This window comes from Amblyraja radiata, chromosome 5, assembly GCF_010909765.2.
Source record: "Amblyraja radiata isolate CabotCenter1 chromosome 5, sAmbRad1.1.pri, whole genome shotgun sequence".
Classification (NCBI taxonomy): Eukaryota; Metazoa; Chordata; class Chondrichthyes; order Rajiformes; family Rajidae; genus Amblyraja; species Amblyraja radiata.
Window position 1 is genome coordinate 95,809,725 of NC_045960.1, and position 17,252 is coordinate 95,826,976.

General features: G+C 44.7%; 1 protein-coding gene across 1 annotated transcript in view; it reads right to left on the reverse strand.

Moving 5' to 3' along the window:
- Positions 1-17,252, reverse strand: part of LOC116973618 (dystonin-like) — a 523,324-nt gene that overhangs the window by 454,705 nt on the left and 51,367 nt on the right.

The window sequence follows — 17,252 nt, forward strand, 5'->3', positions numbered from 1 at the left end:
CATGGTGCGGTTTTGCAGCACAGCCCCCATCGTCAAAAGGACCTTGCCAATTTGGCTGGAATCTGATTGTTTGGATCAGTACTCAATGGTGTTGGAAAGTGGCTCCACACAATGACATTGACAGGGTTAAAGTTCGGGACCCCACTCTCAACCCGAGGCTACAAACGGATACTGCCGACCAATCGTGGGCTTACATGCTTGACATTGAGAAATAAATGCGAATTTACAACTGTCAGGCAGAATGGCAAAATGATCAAAGAGACCGTAGGTTAGGGTCAGGGTCAATAACGGACTAGGTCATAGTCAATGCTTTCCTTCAGCTCAAGAGTACTGATCTAGTGAAGTGGGGGAGCATTTTGCTGCATTGTGTATCTGATACATTGTTCTCAGTACAAAGACCATCCCAAAGGCAGCTCCGATATGCTCTCGTACAGATTGCTGGGCCATTATTGAAGGAACTTGGCATATCTCTGGGTTAGGCAGTGACATTTTTAAGATCATTTTCACAAAATTCACTGTCAACCGCGCAGCAATTCAGGCTGTCAAATTGTACACAGATTGAAAAGCATTCATTGATCGACCAAGTGGCAGGAAATTAACCAGAGGCTGGTAATGGAAAAGGAATATCGAATAGTACTCTGACCAAGGGAATTAATTGAAGCTCACACTCACTCATCTATCAACCTGACCAACAAGGACTCCTTCCCCGCCAAAATGCCAATCCTCCTTTTCCATTCCCATTACGATTTGCCTTCTCATGAGAATCCTCTACGGTACATTTCTAATCTCTGGTGATCCAGTTCTCTGGATCTGTAAATACCTATCCAAACGTCTATAAGAAGCTTTGTAAACCTTTTACAGCAGCTTCAGTCGCTTGTACATGCTAGCTCTTGCCCCACCCCTTCTTTCAAAAGTTCAAAAGTCATAGGAGCTGAATTAGGCCATTCGGTCCATTGAGTCTACGCCACCATTTAATCATGGCTGATCGATCTTTCCCTCTCAACTCCATTCTCATGCTTTCTCCCCATAACCTTTGACACCCTTACTAATCAATAATCTGTCAACCTCCATAAGAGGTCATCTCACATCTTTCTACCAGCTATCTCCCCTCTACTCTACAAGAGGGGAGGAGCCATCTTGGTGAACGGCTGTTTTTTTGTTTGTAGGGGATATGGTCTTTTTAATGTGGGGGGTAGGTGTAACTATATTTTTCGGTCCCTACCTGGTCGGTGTAGCAGCCTTTTCTCCGGGCTGCCCGTCGACCCGTCCCCGTGGCCTACCAGCGGGCTTGGAGCGCCGTTTCCTGGCGGGGACCGGCCAGCACCTCGGCCTTGGCGGCGGCACAGCGTTGGAGCGCTGGAGCGGAGCGGAGTGGAGCGGTCGATGCCTTGCCTGGGTCGCCGCGCTGGAGCGACGCGCTGGAGCTCTGGCGAGCTGGACTGCCGAGAGCAACATCTCCGGGCTGCGGGTCTGCGGAGCGGAGAGGCGGCGTGCGGAGAGGCGGCAGTGCGGCGAGGTGGCAGTGCGGAGAGGCGGCAGTGCGGAGAGGCGGCAGTGTGGAGAGGCGGCGTGCGGAGAGGCGGCGCCGACTTTTTCATCGGGAGCCTGGGAACTCCAAACCGGCGCAGCCTTGTCGGCTTCGGCAGCCGCGGGCTCCAACCAGGAAGCGGCCGTTCCAGGTGGCCCAGCCGCCGAAAGGACTCTCCCGACGCCGGGGCAAGACCACCCGGTGAGAACGGCCAGGGACATCGGGCCTCCGTAGAGGCAATTGCGGTGGCCTCAATAGGCCTGACTTTGGGGTGAACATGGGGTGGGGACTGGACATTGTGCCTTCCCCCACAGTGCTATCCACTGTGGGGGGATGATTTTTTTGTCTAATTGTAGTCCTGTAGGTCTGTGTCCAAGATGGCTGCCGTGAAGAGAGAGTGGACGCTGGCGCGCTTCGGCTGCCGCTGCTCTCTCTTCACACTGTGTTTTTGATTTTCTGTTTTTGGATTGAATTCTGTTTTTAATTTGTGTCTCTGTGATGTCTTTATTACTTGTTATATTCCGATTATATGTTTTTATTCCGATTGCTATGTAAGGTGTCCTTGAGATGTCTGAAATGCGCCCATTAAATAAAATTTATTATTATTATTATTCTACTCTATCAGTCTGAAGAAATACCCTGATCCAAAATGTCATCCACCCATTATCCTCCACAGCAGCTGCCGGACCCACTGAGTTCCTCCTGCAGTTTGTCTCTTATGTTCCTTAAACTATTATCTTTTTTTACCACATTGTTGATCACCTATTGCAAAATCTCCTTGTGTGGTCCTACATCTTATATTGTTCATATGAAATAATGCAAGCATTTTTTTGTTGTTGCCAAAAGTACTATTCCAATGTTGGCTATTGTTCCATTACACTGGGAAAACAGAATGAAGGTTAGCAGAATCTATTGTGGACCTTATAAGAGTCCTGATTATAATTAGCATGTTTTGTTGAATGGGGTGGTACAGTGGCCAGCTGGTAGACCTGCTGCCTTACCAATCACACAATTCCAACCTCCAGTGCTGTCTGTGTGGAGTCTTTACGTTCTCACTGCATGGTATCCTTCCGGTTCCCCTCACATCTCAAAGACATGCAAGTTGATTGGCTACTGTGAACTGCCCAGAGTATAGACGAGGGGTAGAATCTGGGGCAGAACTGATAACGTTATAAAAAAGAATACAGGTACACACTCAAAAGGCTGGAGGGCCTGTTTCCATGTTTCCATAACATTCATTTTTTAATTATGAGAAATGTAATCAAAGGGCAAAATATACAATGAATGGCAAGACTATTAACAGCATTGATTGTCAGAGGGAATCTTAGGGTTACAGTTCATAACCCCCTGAAAATGGCAACACAAGTAGATAGAGTGGGAAATATGGCATATGGTATGCTTGCTTTCATCAGTCCGGGCATTGAGTGTAAGAGTCATGACACAGCTTTATAGGTCTTTGGTTTGACCGCATTTGGTGTATTGCGTGCACTTCCGATCGCTCCATTATAGGAAGGATGTGGGGACTTTGGAAAGGACGCAGTGGAGGTTTATGAGAATGATGCCTGGATGAAGGAGTATTAACTGCAAGAAGAGATTGTCCAGGCTTGTATTGTTTTTTTGTGGAATGCCGGAAGTCACGGCGAGTCCTGATAGAACTCCATGAAATATATTTCAAGGGGGCATAGATGGGGTAGTCAGTCAGAATCTTTTTCCCCAGGTTGGAAATATCAAATACCAGAAGGCACAGCTTTAAGGTGAGAGGGGCAAAGCTTAAAGGAGATGTGAGGGATAAGTTGTTTTTTTTTTTACAGAGGGTGGTTAGGCCCTGGAACGCGCTGCTGGGGGTGGTGATGGAGACAGATACTGTAATAGCATTTAAGAGACGTTTGTATAGGCATATGGATATGCAGGGAATGGAAGGATAGGGAATATGTACAGTCAGATAAGAGTTTGCCTTGGCATCATGTTCGGCATAGACATTGTGGGCCAAAGGGCCTGTTCCTGTGCTGTAATGTTCTATGTTCTATGTTCACTACCACTATCAACTCAGGTGAAAGTATCAAGATTTTTCAACAAATAGGAATGGGGAAGGTTGGACCCATGAACAGTTTCAGAAGGGTAAGATAGTCTCGTCAAGCTCTGAGATGCTTTGGTGCAGCAGATGTTGGCCACTTGGTTTCTGATCCACAGCAATCTATTTTGGTCCGTCCTCCAGCGATTTCAACACAAGGTCACACATGCAACATTCATCATTGATAGCTTCCCTGAAACTGCTTTCCCCATTGATAATAGCCGTCATCTCTCACTGCTCCCTCCACTTACGACAAACTGCACGGAACAGAGTCTCACTCTATCCATGAGTCACGAGGAATGATTCACCCTGCGTTACTCCAGGTAGCTGGAGATTCCTGGCTGCACGGCCTACACTGTTCACGTAGGTAGAGCAGCAAACCTTGCAGTTGCGTACACATTTTAAATGCTTCACTAAAAACCCCATGAACTACAAATCAACACCAAACAACAACAAAACGAGGACAGATATTGACCCAGTTGTATCCATCTCAGATGTGCCCCATGAAGTAGGTTGACTGAGGACTTGGAGGGGAAAAAAAAAATGTGATTATCATTCAATTGAAGTTAAATAGATTTCTTTCATAAAAGTGCAGAGCGTAATTTGAACCAAAATTTGTGGTAAATCGACCAAACGTGGGAAGGTACAGGTAAGTTTGGACTTTTGAGCGTCGTCATAGTCGTCAACAATGGGGAGGAATCTGCCTACAGACAGTAAGTGACACAGCTGGCATCTTGGTGCCATCGCAACAACCTGGAGCTCAATGCTCTTAAGACAGTGGAATTGATTGTAGACTTTAGGAGAGCTCCCTCTCCCCTCACCCCACTCACAATCAACAACACTACAGCCACATCTGTGGAGTCTTTTAAGTTCCTGGGAACCATCATCTCCAAGGACCTTAAGTAGGAGGCCACCATCGACTCCACAGTCAAAAAGGCACAACAGAAGATTGTATTGTATTGTATTCAAATTTATTGTCATTGTCTCAGTTAGAGACAACGAAATGAATTTCCCTTACAGGCAGTATCATAAAAATAAAAATAAATAAATAATAATAATAAATAATAAAACATATTAAAAATAAAATAGAATTTAAAAAAAAGCACAAACACTGAAAGTCCACGACACAACATAACACAGTGGCACCAAGGTGAGGAAGGCACCATAGTCCAGCCAGCCTCCCCTCCGTTCTTCCCAGATTTTCACTCGTGGTCGAGGCCTTCCTAGCACCCGCAGTCGCCGCCCCGGGCGGCCCGATGTTCAGGCCCTCACGCCGGGCTGGTGGAATGCCGACGCCGAACCCCGACGGTGAACATCCTCCTCCTCAGCGGCCCGGACCTCCTGATCAGCCGCCTCCCGCAGCCGGAGTCCGCAGCTCCCGAGTCCGCAGGCCGAGCCGGGCGGAGTCGCAGGACCCCGCGTTGTTGATCAGCGCCGCCCGCGTTGGGAGCTCCACAAACCGCAGCTCCATGATGTCGGTGCAGCAGGTCCAGCACTCCGGGCTCCAGACGGCGATCCCCGGTAAGGCATCGCCAGCCTCGCGATGTATCAGCGCTGTCCCGCCGCTGCTGGAGCACTGGTCGCAGGAAAGTCCACGCCAATCCAGTAGGTAGGCCGCTGGTGGTGGGGGGGGGGGGGGGGGGGGCGAGGACGCGACTCGAATAAAAGTTGCGTCTTCACCAGGAAGCGGCTGAAGGACGGTATCCCCCGCACCGTGCCCTCTTCCCCCACATCAAAACACAAAAAAAACACAAAAAAACACACTTTTACATAACTAAATAAACAAAAAAACAAAAAGATACCGGGCTGTAGGTGGAGGCAGCTGACGCCAGCGCCACCGGAAGTACAACACAAGATGCACTTCCTGCGGCAGCTGAGGAAGCACAATCTGCTACAGGCAATGATGGTCCGATTCTATACGGCCATCGTAGAGTCTGTCCTCACCTTGTCCATCATGGTCTGGTTTGGCTCAGCCACCAAGAACAACAACTGGAGGCTGCAGCGAATCGCCCGATCAGCAGAGAAGTTTATTGGCTGCAACCTTCCCTCCATTGATGAACTGTACACTGCAAGGGCCAGGAAGCGAGCGGGCAAGATCATCTCTGGCCCCTCTCAGCCTGGACACAAACTCTTTGAATCACTTCCCTCTGGAAGGCGACTCCGGACTGTCAAAGCTGCCACAGCCAGACATAAAGACAGCTTTTTTCCACGTAGTAGCTCTACACAATAACCAAAAATCCGTGGCCTCCTTTTAACCATATAACCATATAACAATTACAGCACGGAAACAGGCCATCTCGACCCTTCTAGTCCGTGCCGAAAACGTATTCTCCCCTAGTCCCATATACCTGCGCTCAGACCATAACCCTCCATTCCTTTCCCGTCCATATAACTATCCAATTTATTTTTAAATGATAAAAACGAACCTGCCTCCACCACCTTCACTGGAAGCTCATTCCACACAGCCACCACTCTCTGAGTAAAGAAGTTCCCCCTCATGTTACCCCTAAACTTCTGTCCCTTAATTCTCAAGTCATGTCCCCTTGTTTGAATCTTCCCTACTCTGTGGGAAAAGCTTATCCACGTCAACTCTGTCTATCCCTCTCATCATTTTAAAGACCTCTATCAAGTCCCCCCTTAACCTTCTGCGCTCCAAAGAATAAAGCCCTAACTTGTTCAACCTTTCTCTGTAACTTAGTTGCTGAAACCCAGGCAACATTCTAGTAAATCTCCTCTGTACTCTCTCTATTTTGTTGACATCCTTCCTATAATTAGGCAAACAAAATTGTACACCATACTCCAGAATTGGCCTCACCAATGCCTTGTACAATTTTAACATTACATCCCAACTTCTATACTTAATGCTCTGATTTATAAAGGCTAGCACACCAAAAGCTTTCTTTACCACCCTATCTACATGAGATTCCACTTTCAGGGAACTGTGCACAGTTATTCCCAGATCCCTCTGTTCACCTGCATTCTTCAATTCCCTACCATTTACCATGTACGTCCTATTTTTATTTGTCCTGCCAAGATGTAGCACCTCACACTTATCAGCATTAAACTCCATCTGCCATCTTTCAGCCCACTCTTCCAACTGGCATAAATCTCTCTGTAGACTTTGAAAATCTACTTCATTATCCACTACCCCACCTATCTTAGTATCATCTGCATACTTACTAATTCAATTTACCACACCATCATCCAGATCATTGATGTACATGACAAACAACAGTGGACCCAACACAGATCCCTGTGGCACCCCACTAGTCACTGGCCTCCAACCTGACAAACAACCATCCACCATTACTCTCTGGCATCTCCCATTCAGCCACTGTTGAATCCATCTTGCTACTCCACCATTAATACCCAACCATTGAACCTTCTTAACCAACCTTCCGTGAGGAACCTTGTCAAAGGCCTTACTGAAGTCCATATAGACAACATCCACTGCTTTACCCTCATCGATTTCCCGAGTAACCTCTTCAAAAAATTCAAGAAGATTAGTCAAACATGACCTTCCAGGCACAAATCCATGTTGACTGTTCCTAATCAGACCCTGTTTATCCAGATGCTTATAAATATTATCTTTTGCTCTGGTATTTTGTTTAATTCACATGTTTAATCAATAATGTTTTATTATTAATGTTTAATGTGTCATCCCTAACTGTCACTGTATGTCATGTTGTCACTTGTGGGTGGAGCACCAAGGCAAATTTCTTGTATGTGAATACTTGGCCAATAAACTTATTCATTCATTTATTCGACTCCATATTTGTTTTATTAAACTGCCAGGATGGTAGAAAGAGTTGAAATGGTCTTTGATCTTTCAACAACAACCATTTCCTCCAGCTGCCAAATCAGTCAGCCTGACAAATGGTTCGGCTGCACTAATTCCATACCCATTATCGCCTCATAGGCATCTCCAAAGAGACGCACGGGAGGAGCACAATGGTGAATGCCCGAGAGACTACAGCCTGAGCCACAAGCAAGGAAACGCAAATATATTATGGAGAGATCCATTGATTTTGGATCAGGGTACATTAAAGATCCTTCCTTTATGAAGAATGGTGAATCACATTGCACAGACTTATTTTTACGTAAGAGCAAGACAGATAAATTAGAGGTAAAGTCAGATCTAATTCTGACGCTGGCAGTCTCAACTAGTTGGTACTATTTTTAAAGCAATGAATGATGACCTGGCAAACTGTTAAACATTTCTCTGACATTCACACAATTGGCTTGATTCAAAGTGAAGAAATAAAAATTAATGTCTCCCAGTAACGACGCAGACTCAATCAGGTTAATGGAATGCAGCTGATCAAACCCCATAGGGTACATGTCAAATGTCAGCCTCGGTTTTGATCTCCATTACTGCAGCAGGGCACAAGTGTTTCTCCCTTTTGCTGAGCAGGCATTGGTTTACTTTACATCTCAGTTGACTGATCATGTTGCACACAGAGCAAGAAGCCAACAGAAGGAAACAAAACCACACTCCTCGGCAGCAAGGCTGCGTCCAACAGTTACTGACTGCCACGGCACTAGGTTCAATGCACCCACAGCAGGAGCGTTTATCTCCTTTACATTCCACGTCCGGATACAACAAATAGCTAGCCACTGTGTCACGTTCCACACAAGACGCTCCACTTATTCACTCAACTGAGGAAGGGTATGATTCTGCACTGCTATGTTTTTTCCCGTCAGTTGTGTTATAGAAACATAGAAACATAGAAATTAGGTGCAGGAGTAGGCCATTCGGCCCTTCGAGCCTGCACCGCCATTCAATATGATCATGGCTGATCATCCAACTCAGTATCCCGTACCTGCCTTCTCTCCATACCCTCTGATCCCCTTAGCCACAAGGGCCACATCTAACTCCCTCTTAAATATAGCCAATGAACTGGCCTCGACTACCCTCTGTAGCAGGGAGTTCCAGAGATTCACCACTCTCTGTGTGAAAAAAGTTCTTCTCATCTCGGTTTTAAAGGATTTCCCCCTTATCCTTAAGCTGTGACCCCTTGTCCTGGACTTCCCCAACATCGGGAGCAATCTTCCTGCATCTAGCCTGTCCAACCCCTTAAGAATTTTGTAAGTTTCTATAAGATCCCCTCTCAATCTCCTAAATTCTAGAGAGTATAAACCAAGTCTATCCAGTCTTTCTTCATAAGACAGTCCTGACATCCCAGGAATCAGTCTGGTGAACCTTCTCTGCACTCCCTCTATGGCAATAATGTCCTTCCTCAGATTTGGAGACCAAAACTGTACACAATACTCCAGGTGTGGTCTCACCAAGACCCTGTACAACTGCAGTAGAACCTCCCTGCTCCTATACTCAAATCCTTTTGCTATGAAAACTAACATACCATTCGCTTTCTTCACTGCCTGCTGCACCTGCATGCCCACTTTCAATGACTGGTGTACCATGACACCCAGGTCTCGCTGCATCTCCCCTTTTCCTAGTCGGCCACCATTTAGATAATAGTCTGATTTCCTGTTTTTGCCACCAAAATGGATAACCTCACATTTATCCACATTATACTGCATCTGCCAAACATTTGCCCACTCACCCAGCCTATCCAAGTCACCTTGCAGTCTCCTAGCATCCTCCTCACAGCTAACACTGCCCCCCAGCTTAGTGTCATCCGCAAACTTGGAGATATTGCCTTCAATTCCCTCATCCAGATCATTAATATATATTGTAAATAGCTGGGGTCCCAGCACTGAGCCTTGCGGTACCCCACTAGTCACTGCCTGCCATTGTGAAAAGGACCCGTTTACTCCTACTCTTTGCTTCCTGTTTGCCAGCCAGTTCTCTATCCACATCAATACTGAACCCCCAATGCCGTGTGCTTTAAGTTTGTAAACTAATCTCTTATGTGGGACCTTGTCGAAAGCCTTCTGGAAGTCCAATACACCACATCCACTGGTTCTCCCCTATCCACGCTACTAGTTACATCCTCGAAAAATTCTATAAGATTCGTCAGACATGATTTACCTTTTGTAAATCCATGCTGACTTTGTCCAATGATTTCACCACTTTCCACTTATCAGAACAAAGTTGGACACCAAGCCACACTAGGCGACAGGCACTCAAGAGATGCACCCACTTTGGTTGCTCAGGCTCACAACATCTGGGGTAAAGGCAACAGCTGGGGTAAAGTCAAAGTATAGGGTGATTTCACGAAAGGTCACTGGAGCTTAGATCCGCACCCACGTGACCGAAATTTTTAACTGGGGGACAAGCGTCACTTCCGGTACATGTTAGTGAATGGGAAAACACGCACTTTCACACCCGTTAAAAACATCGAAAACGGCCAGGTTTTGAGCTGCAATTTACTGAGCCGGTCGGGGTGACCGTGAGGAACAGCTACCTAAATTTACAGTCAAAAAAAAAATAGAAACTAAGGTAAATACAAGAGGGAGCTGAAGGGGCAAAATAAGCGGAAGTTGTTAGCGGACATTTTTCGTGGAGATTTAAAGATCCAAAATATCGGGAATTATCGCGTTTGCTCGCTGCATTTCATCAAAAGTAAGGCATTATTGACTTTGTTATCTTTATTCATTTGTTAGATGAAAAGTATTAAAAGTTAGAAATCCTTCAGTAAAATTGCAAAATCGCCCATGGTTCTCGGGTGGGTTTTAACATGCAAAATGAAAACGCTTCTGAAGCTCCATTCACCATTAAAATATCCATGAATCATAAATGCGTCTTGAAATAAATTTTACTCAGATGCAAGCTAAGGAATGGTATAATTCTCAGCTGTTCATTTGACAAAATCAGGACATTTTGACAAAATCAGGACATTTTTTGGCCAATAATAAAATGTCCTGATTTTGTCAAAATGTCCTGATTTTGTCAAATGAACAGCTGAGAATTATACCATTCCTTAGCTTGCATCTGAGTAAAATTTATTTCAAGACGCATTTATGATTCACGGATATTTTAATGGTAAATGTAGCTTCAGAAGCGTGTTCATTTTGCATGTTAAAACCCACCCGAGAACCATGGGCGATTTTGCAATTTTACTGAAGGATTTCTAACTTTTAATACTTTTCATCAAACAAATGAATAAAGATAACAAAGCCAATAATCCCTTACTTTTGATGAAATGCAGCGAGCAAACGCGATAATTCCCGATATTTTGGATCTTTAAATCTCCACGAAAAATGTCCGCAATCAACTTCCGCTTATTTTGCCCCTTCAGCTCCCTCTTGTATTTACCTTAGTTTCTATCTTTTTTTTTAACTGTAAATTTAGGTAGCTGTTCCTCACGGTCACCCCGACCGGCTCAGTAAATTGCAGCTCAAAAACTGGCCGTTTTCGCTGTTTTTAATGGGTGTGAAAGTGCGTGTTTTCCCATTCACTAACATGTACCGGAAGTGACGCTTGTCCCCCAGTTTAAAATTTCGGTCACGTGGGTGCGGATCTACGCTCCAGTGACCTTTCGTGAAATCACCCTATTGGAGTAACTCAGCAGGCCAGACAGCATCTCCTGTGAAAAAGGGAGAGGTGGCCTTTCGGGTCGGGACCCTTCTTCAAACTGATTGTGGGGTGGGTGGTAGGACAGAAAGCTGGAAGAGAGGAGGGGCAGAACAACGCTTGGTGAGTGATAGGTGGATACAGGTGAGGGGGGGGGGGCTATCTGATAGGCAGATGGTTCAACAAAAGCCAGAGGTAAAAAGACAAAAGGTGTGAGATACAAATAGATGCGGTGCGGAGGGGGAAGGGGAGAAATGGATGCGAGTCCAGCTGGGCCACAGGGAAGGGCGGATTTATAGGTTAGTTACCGAAAATCAATATTCTTTGTAGGTTAATTGCCTAAAATTGAAGAATGCAATGTTCTGAGTTACTCCAGCACTTTGTGTGTGTTTTTTGTAAACTGGCATCTGCAGTTCCTTGTTTCTTCAGCTGGGGTAAAGGGTGGATCAAGCCGATTGCTACACTTTAGGAAATGGAGAGGGGCTAAGGCCAAGGCTAAGCACTTCCAAGAGCAACATCAACCAAGTCAAAATAGAGGAGATGATGAACATCCAGATGCAGCGGTTTCATGAGGAAATTAGAGGTCAGGCAGATTCAATACAACCATATTTATCAGAAGACCTCTCCAATTGGGAAGAAAGTTTGGATTTCAATTGAAAGTATTTTAAAAGTCAAGTCAAAGTAAATTAAAACAATAATGTCCTTGAAAGGCAATATTGCAATGCTCTAGTGAGACGGGGATTGTTCTTCTTACAACAAGAAAGGTCCGAGGTAATTGTAATAGTCACTAAGGAAGTAGATAGAAAAATGTATGATTTTTTTGGGGGGAAAATCAACATGGGCTCAAGTTCAAGTGAGTTTATTGTCATGTGTCCCTGATAGGGCAATGAAATTCTTGCTTTGCTTCAGCACGCAGAACATAGTAGGCATTTACTACAAAACAGATCAGTGTGTCCATATACCATAATATAAATATATACACACATGAATAAACTGATAAAGTGCAAACAACAGATAATGGGTTATTAATAATCAGAGTTTTGTCCGAGCCAGGTTTAATAGCCTGATGGCTGTGGGGAAGTAGCTATTCCTGAACCTGGTTGTTGCAGTCTTCAGGTTCCTGTACCTTCTACCTGAAGGTAGCAGGGAGATGAGTGTGAGGCCAGGATGGTGTGGGTCTTTGATGATACTGCCAGCCTTTTTGAGGCAGCGACTGCGATAAATCCCCTCGATGGAAGGAAGGTCAGAGCCGATGATGGACTGGGCAGTGTTTACTACTTTTTGCAGTCTTTGTAGGCTCATTGGGCCAAATGGGTTTCTTTATGCCGTTTAATTCCACAGGTCCTACAAATTGCTTGCAGCCTAGGGGCTATTGAGAATCACTAACTAATACCACTGCTATAACTTTGATTAAGCTCTACCCAAGAGCGAGAGAAAATGCAAGAGAGAGCAAAATGTTTCAGATTCACAGTCAAAGGAATCAGAAATCAAACCACTTATACTAAAGAAGCTGGAGTATTTTGTGCACCCACGTCTTTCTAGATAAAAATAAATATTGCCAAAAGTGTTGGTACTTTCAATTTGCATTGTACAATGTTTTTAATGCAAATTTGAGAAGCAGATTTTTTTTTTTTAAATGCACTGGTCAGCACTGGCCCAAGGAGGAGAGTGATTGGGCCCGTCATCCAGGCAATGATGACACTGCAATTGCGGTACTGTATACATGTTGAACTTAAAAATAAATACTGGTCTCTTTGTGAAGAGATTTTACATCAAATCAAGCTCAGAAATAAGGAATTGCAAAACCTTGCTGTGCCTTCTCGGGAAAGGAAAGGAAGAAAGACTGTTTTCATTTCCGTTAACAATGTCTCTGAGCATTTTATAACCATTTTTGAAGTGTAGTCACCGTCATAGTGCAGGAAATGTGGGAGCAAAACTGCTTGATTAATGAACACATGGAACTATTTTACTGATCAAAACACAATATATTGAGGACCTCAATGAATCAGGCAGCATCTGTGGAGGGAATGGACAGACAATATTTTAGGTCGGGACGTTTTTTCGGACTGATGGAGTCGGGGGAACTTGAGCATCTGCAGTTCCTTGAATCTCTCTTTTAATGATATTAATTTGTGGACAATTATTTACCTGAACTTAGTTTATTTTAGAGACATCGCATGAAAACAGGCCCTTGGGCACATGAAATCCACAGCAAGCACTGATCACCCATGCACACTAGTTCTCTGTTATCCCACCTTCACATTCACTCCCTACACACTAGAGGAAATTTTACACAAGCCAATGTGAAGCACTCGGGGGAAACCCACACAGTCACTAGGAGAACATGGAAACCCAACGCAGACAGCACCCAAGGTCAAAGTCAAACCCGGGTCCCTGGCGCTGGGAGGCAGCAACTCTACCACCCGCACCCGCATCTTTGTGCTGTCCTGTAATTCTGGGGAGAACTCCTCTGTGCTTGTTAAAAGTCAAGGGATCCTTTCTGCATACACAGTTGACAGGGCAGGAAGACCTCTATTTATCATTGCATCAGAAAGACAGAAGTTCTGACTGGGCAGCACCCCACCCCAGTACTATACCGCAGTGCTAGCTAGCCTACATTCTGTGCTTAGGGACCTGAAATTAAGCTTCTACCTCAGCATTACTCCCGATACAAATCAGACAACTCCATGAAGTTATGTGCTATTGAAAGGGCCTATTTATGTGCCGAAGGGAAGGTGATGTTGGCCAAACATTTATAGTTGTGCTCAGTAACAATGAGAAGACCTTCCCCAACGTGCAGTCGTTTTTCCTTGTGACCACTCATGCCATTCAAAGACAGATTAATTTAAGCGATACATCGATGAAACAGGCTATTCGGCCCACCTGTTCACACGAGTTCCATGTTATCCTACTTTATTACCCATTTCCTACACATTAGGAGCAATTTTACAGAGGGCCAATTATCCTACAAACCCGCACGTCTCTGGGGTGTGCAAGGAAAATGGAGCACCCGGAGAAAACCCACGCGGTCACAAGAAAAACATGCAAACTCCACATGGTCGGGATCGAACCCGGGTCTTTGGAGCATTGCGGCAGTGGCTCTACTAGCTGCACCACTGTGCTGTCCTTACGTATGCATTAAAGAAAGTCATATCAGATGAGCAAACTCCACAGGCATCAAACACTGGCTCATATATACAGGAAGCTGAAATAGAGCACGATTTAAAATCCAGTTGTACTGGATCAAAATGAAGCTGCTCTGGCCACAAAGGTACAAGCTGCCAATTAACTGGAATATAATATTCTCCGCATTGTGTGGGCAGCCAACAAGTTACTCATGGAAACATTCTCATATACAGGTTGCTCTTGAATAGAAATCGTGATGATTCAAGTACATTTGCAGCTGTTCAATCAAAATACTTCAGCATAGAGCCAGATAACTATAAGTCCCACTGGAATTATAACTGAAGCAACCTCACACACATTTTCAGTAAACAGAAGTTTTCCGATGTGCCAGTTTTGAATCTTAATTGTCAAAAGATCAAGATTGCTTCATTCCTGCAATCAACATAGTTCAGTGGGTATCCAGAAAATACTTAGGTCCTAATACACAAGATGAACTGGCTATTAGGTCTCAGTTTTTACTCTTCCCCACCCCGGCACAGACTTGAAGATGGCTCTGTTGATAGGTTAAGCATCATAATCTATGGCAAGGAGTTATGAGGGAAAATACACTTGCACTTCATCAGTAACCTATTCACTCCCATAGCTCCACCAAAGGCCTTTTACAACTAATTACAACACAATGTTCCGTCGCTGTTGTAGCGATGGAAGCCAGCAACCAATTTTCACAAAGCAAGATCCTACAAACAAGAACGACATCATATCTGTTTCAGAGACATTGGTTGGAGCATAATATTGGCTCGGATCCCTGGGGAATAAAACCACTGCTTGCGGAACTCAGCAAGTCAGGCAGTGCCTGTGGTGGGAATGGACAGGCAACGTTTCAGGTCAGGACCCTTCTTCAGACAGCCAATTTCCCTGCACTGATGCTGCCTGACCCACGGAGTTTCTGCAGCTTTTGTGTTTTGCGAATGAGTGCAGCAAAATTCCAGTTTCATTGTTACAACATTGCATTTTCTCACTGGCACCTTGGAATGTTTTTTCACATTGGAGGGGTCACCAAGTGCTAAAGTTGTGCCTAGAAATGGCATTTTCAACGCTGCATCATTTCATCACAGATGTCTATCTTGATTTTGCTCTCAAGTATTGAGTTGGCTCAAGTTTATTGTCATACATACAACTTGGGCGAGGTACACATGCACAAAAATCTAGCTTGCAAGTTGAGCGAGGAACAGATGCATGAAAATGTTGCTTGCAGCAACATCATAGGCACGTGGACACAGGCAGCAAAAATAAAAAATACAATAAGATAGACACAAAATGCTGCAATAACTCAGCAGGTCAGGCAGCATCTCAGGAGAAAAGGAAAAGGTGATATTTCAGGTTGGAACTCTTCTTCCCAAACAAGATTAGTTACTGATAAATCCATTCGGGCAAAATGGAAAAGCATCCTTGCCCTATTAGCAGTTTCTAGTGAAAACTGATTCCATGGGAAATGGTCGAGGCAAATGGCTTTGATGCTGTCAAATGAAAGCCTGGTTGAGTTTGAGGGAAAACGTAACAGGATACAATGAGTCAGGACAACGAGGAGGAGATTCATCCTCAAAGGATCACTAGGCCAATATAATTGGAAGAATGGACTCACACTGAGCACTCCTCCCATGTGACCCCCCCTATTGGCTCCTGCACCAGAAATGTTAACATTCTTGTCTTTCTTTTAAATTTGCTCCATAACGCAGCACTGGCTGCCTCGCCAACAGTCTGTCTGTCCCTTTCTTCTTTGTTGGTTTTTAGTTTGTGTTAAATGTATGTTTTTAGTGTTCTTTAGCTTATTTTTTTAATGTGCGGATGTGGGGGGTGGGGAAAACCTTTTCCAATCTCTTACCTCGACGGAGATGCGATTTTTTTCCATATCGTATCTCCGTCCGCGCTGCGGCTTAACATCGAGGAGTTGCCGGCCTTTGCTGGAGACCGATTTCGAGAGCTCGGCCGCGGGAACCTGTGGGACTTTAACATCGCGGAGCCCGCAATCCCTTTACCAGGGATCGACCTCTGAGCTCTACCGCAGGTGCCTGCGAACGTTAACACCGTGGAGCCCGTGGTCTCTGGTTAGAGACCGACATCAGGAACTCCAAGCCACAGGAGCTTTGACCGCCCCGATTGTGGATGGTTCGACTGCCCTGACCGGGGGAGAAAAATTATTGAAGAAGTTTAGACTTTATTGCCTTCCATCACAGTGGGAATGTGGGGAATCCACTGTGGTGGATGTTTATGTTAACTTTTATGTAGTTGTGTGTCTTGTTGCTTTCTTAGTATGGCTGTATTGTAACTCGCATATCACTGTACCTTAATTGGTACATGTGACAATAAAAGACCTTTGAACCTTGAAACCTAACTCAACTTTCACCTCCACCAATTTTACAACCTTATGAGATTTCCACCCTCACCAAATTTAGAGGCTCTTGATTTTCGATTAGTTTAGGTACAGTGCGGAAACAGGCCCTTCGGCCCACCGAGTCCGCGCCGAGCATCGATCCCCGCACATCAACACTATCCAAAACACACCAGGGACAGTGGACGATTTTACCAAGCCAATTAATCTACAAACCTGTACATCTTTGATACCTCAGTCTTCAATCACTCCACTAGCGACAGGCACGTTTTCAGTCAACATGGTTGAAGATGTTTGAAATAGCCTCTGCAAGTCTCCATTCTATCTCTGTCTTTCCTTCTCAAAAATGCTGTTGAAAACTTACTGTTTTGACCAGTTTATTAGTGATTTGCCAATTCCTGGCTCACTTTTACCCTTTATTTGAGTTTCCCGTCTCAAGACATTTTGTCTCATCAGAAGTGTTAAGTAAATGCTTTATGTTATTTTATCACCAATAGATTGCAGGAAACACTAATGGGATATGGATAATTTGCTTCCACCTGTGAACTCTCAGCCACTCTGTAGTAAAAGAGAGACCTGGAGCAAACAATTGACACAGTCATTCAGGAAACTACCAAAATGTTACAGCAGCTGTCTGTACGGAGTTGAGAAATCAAAT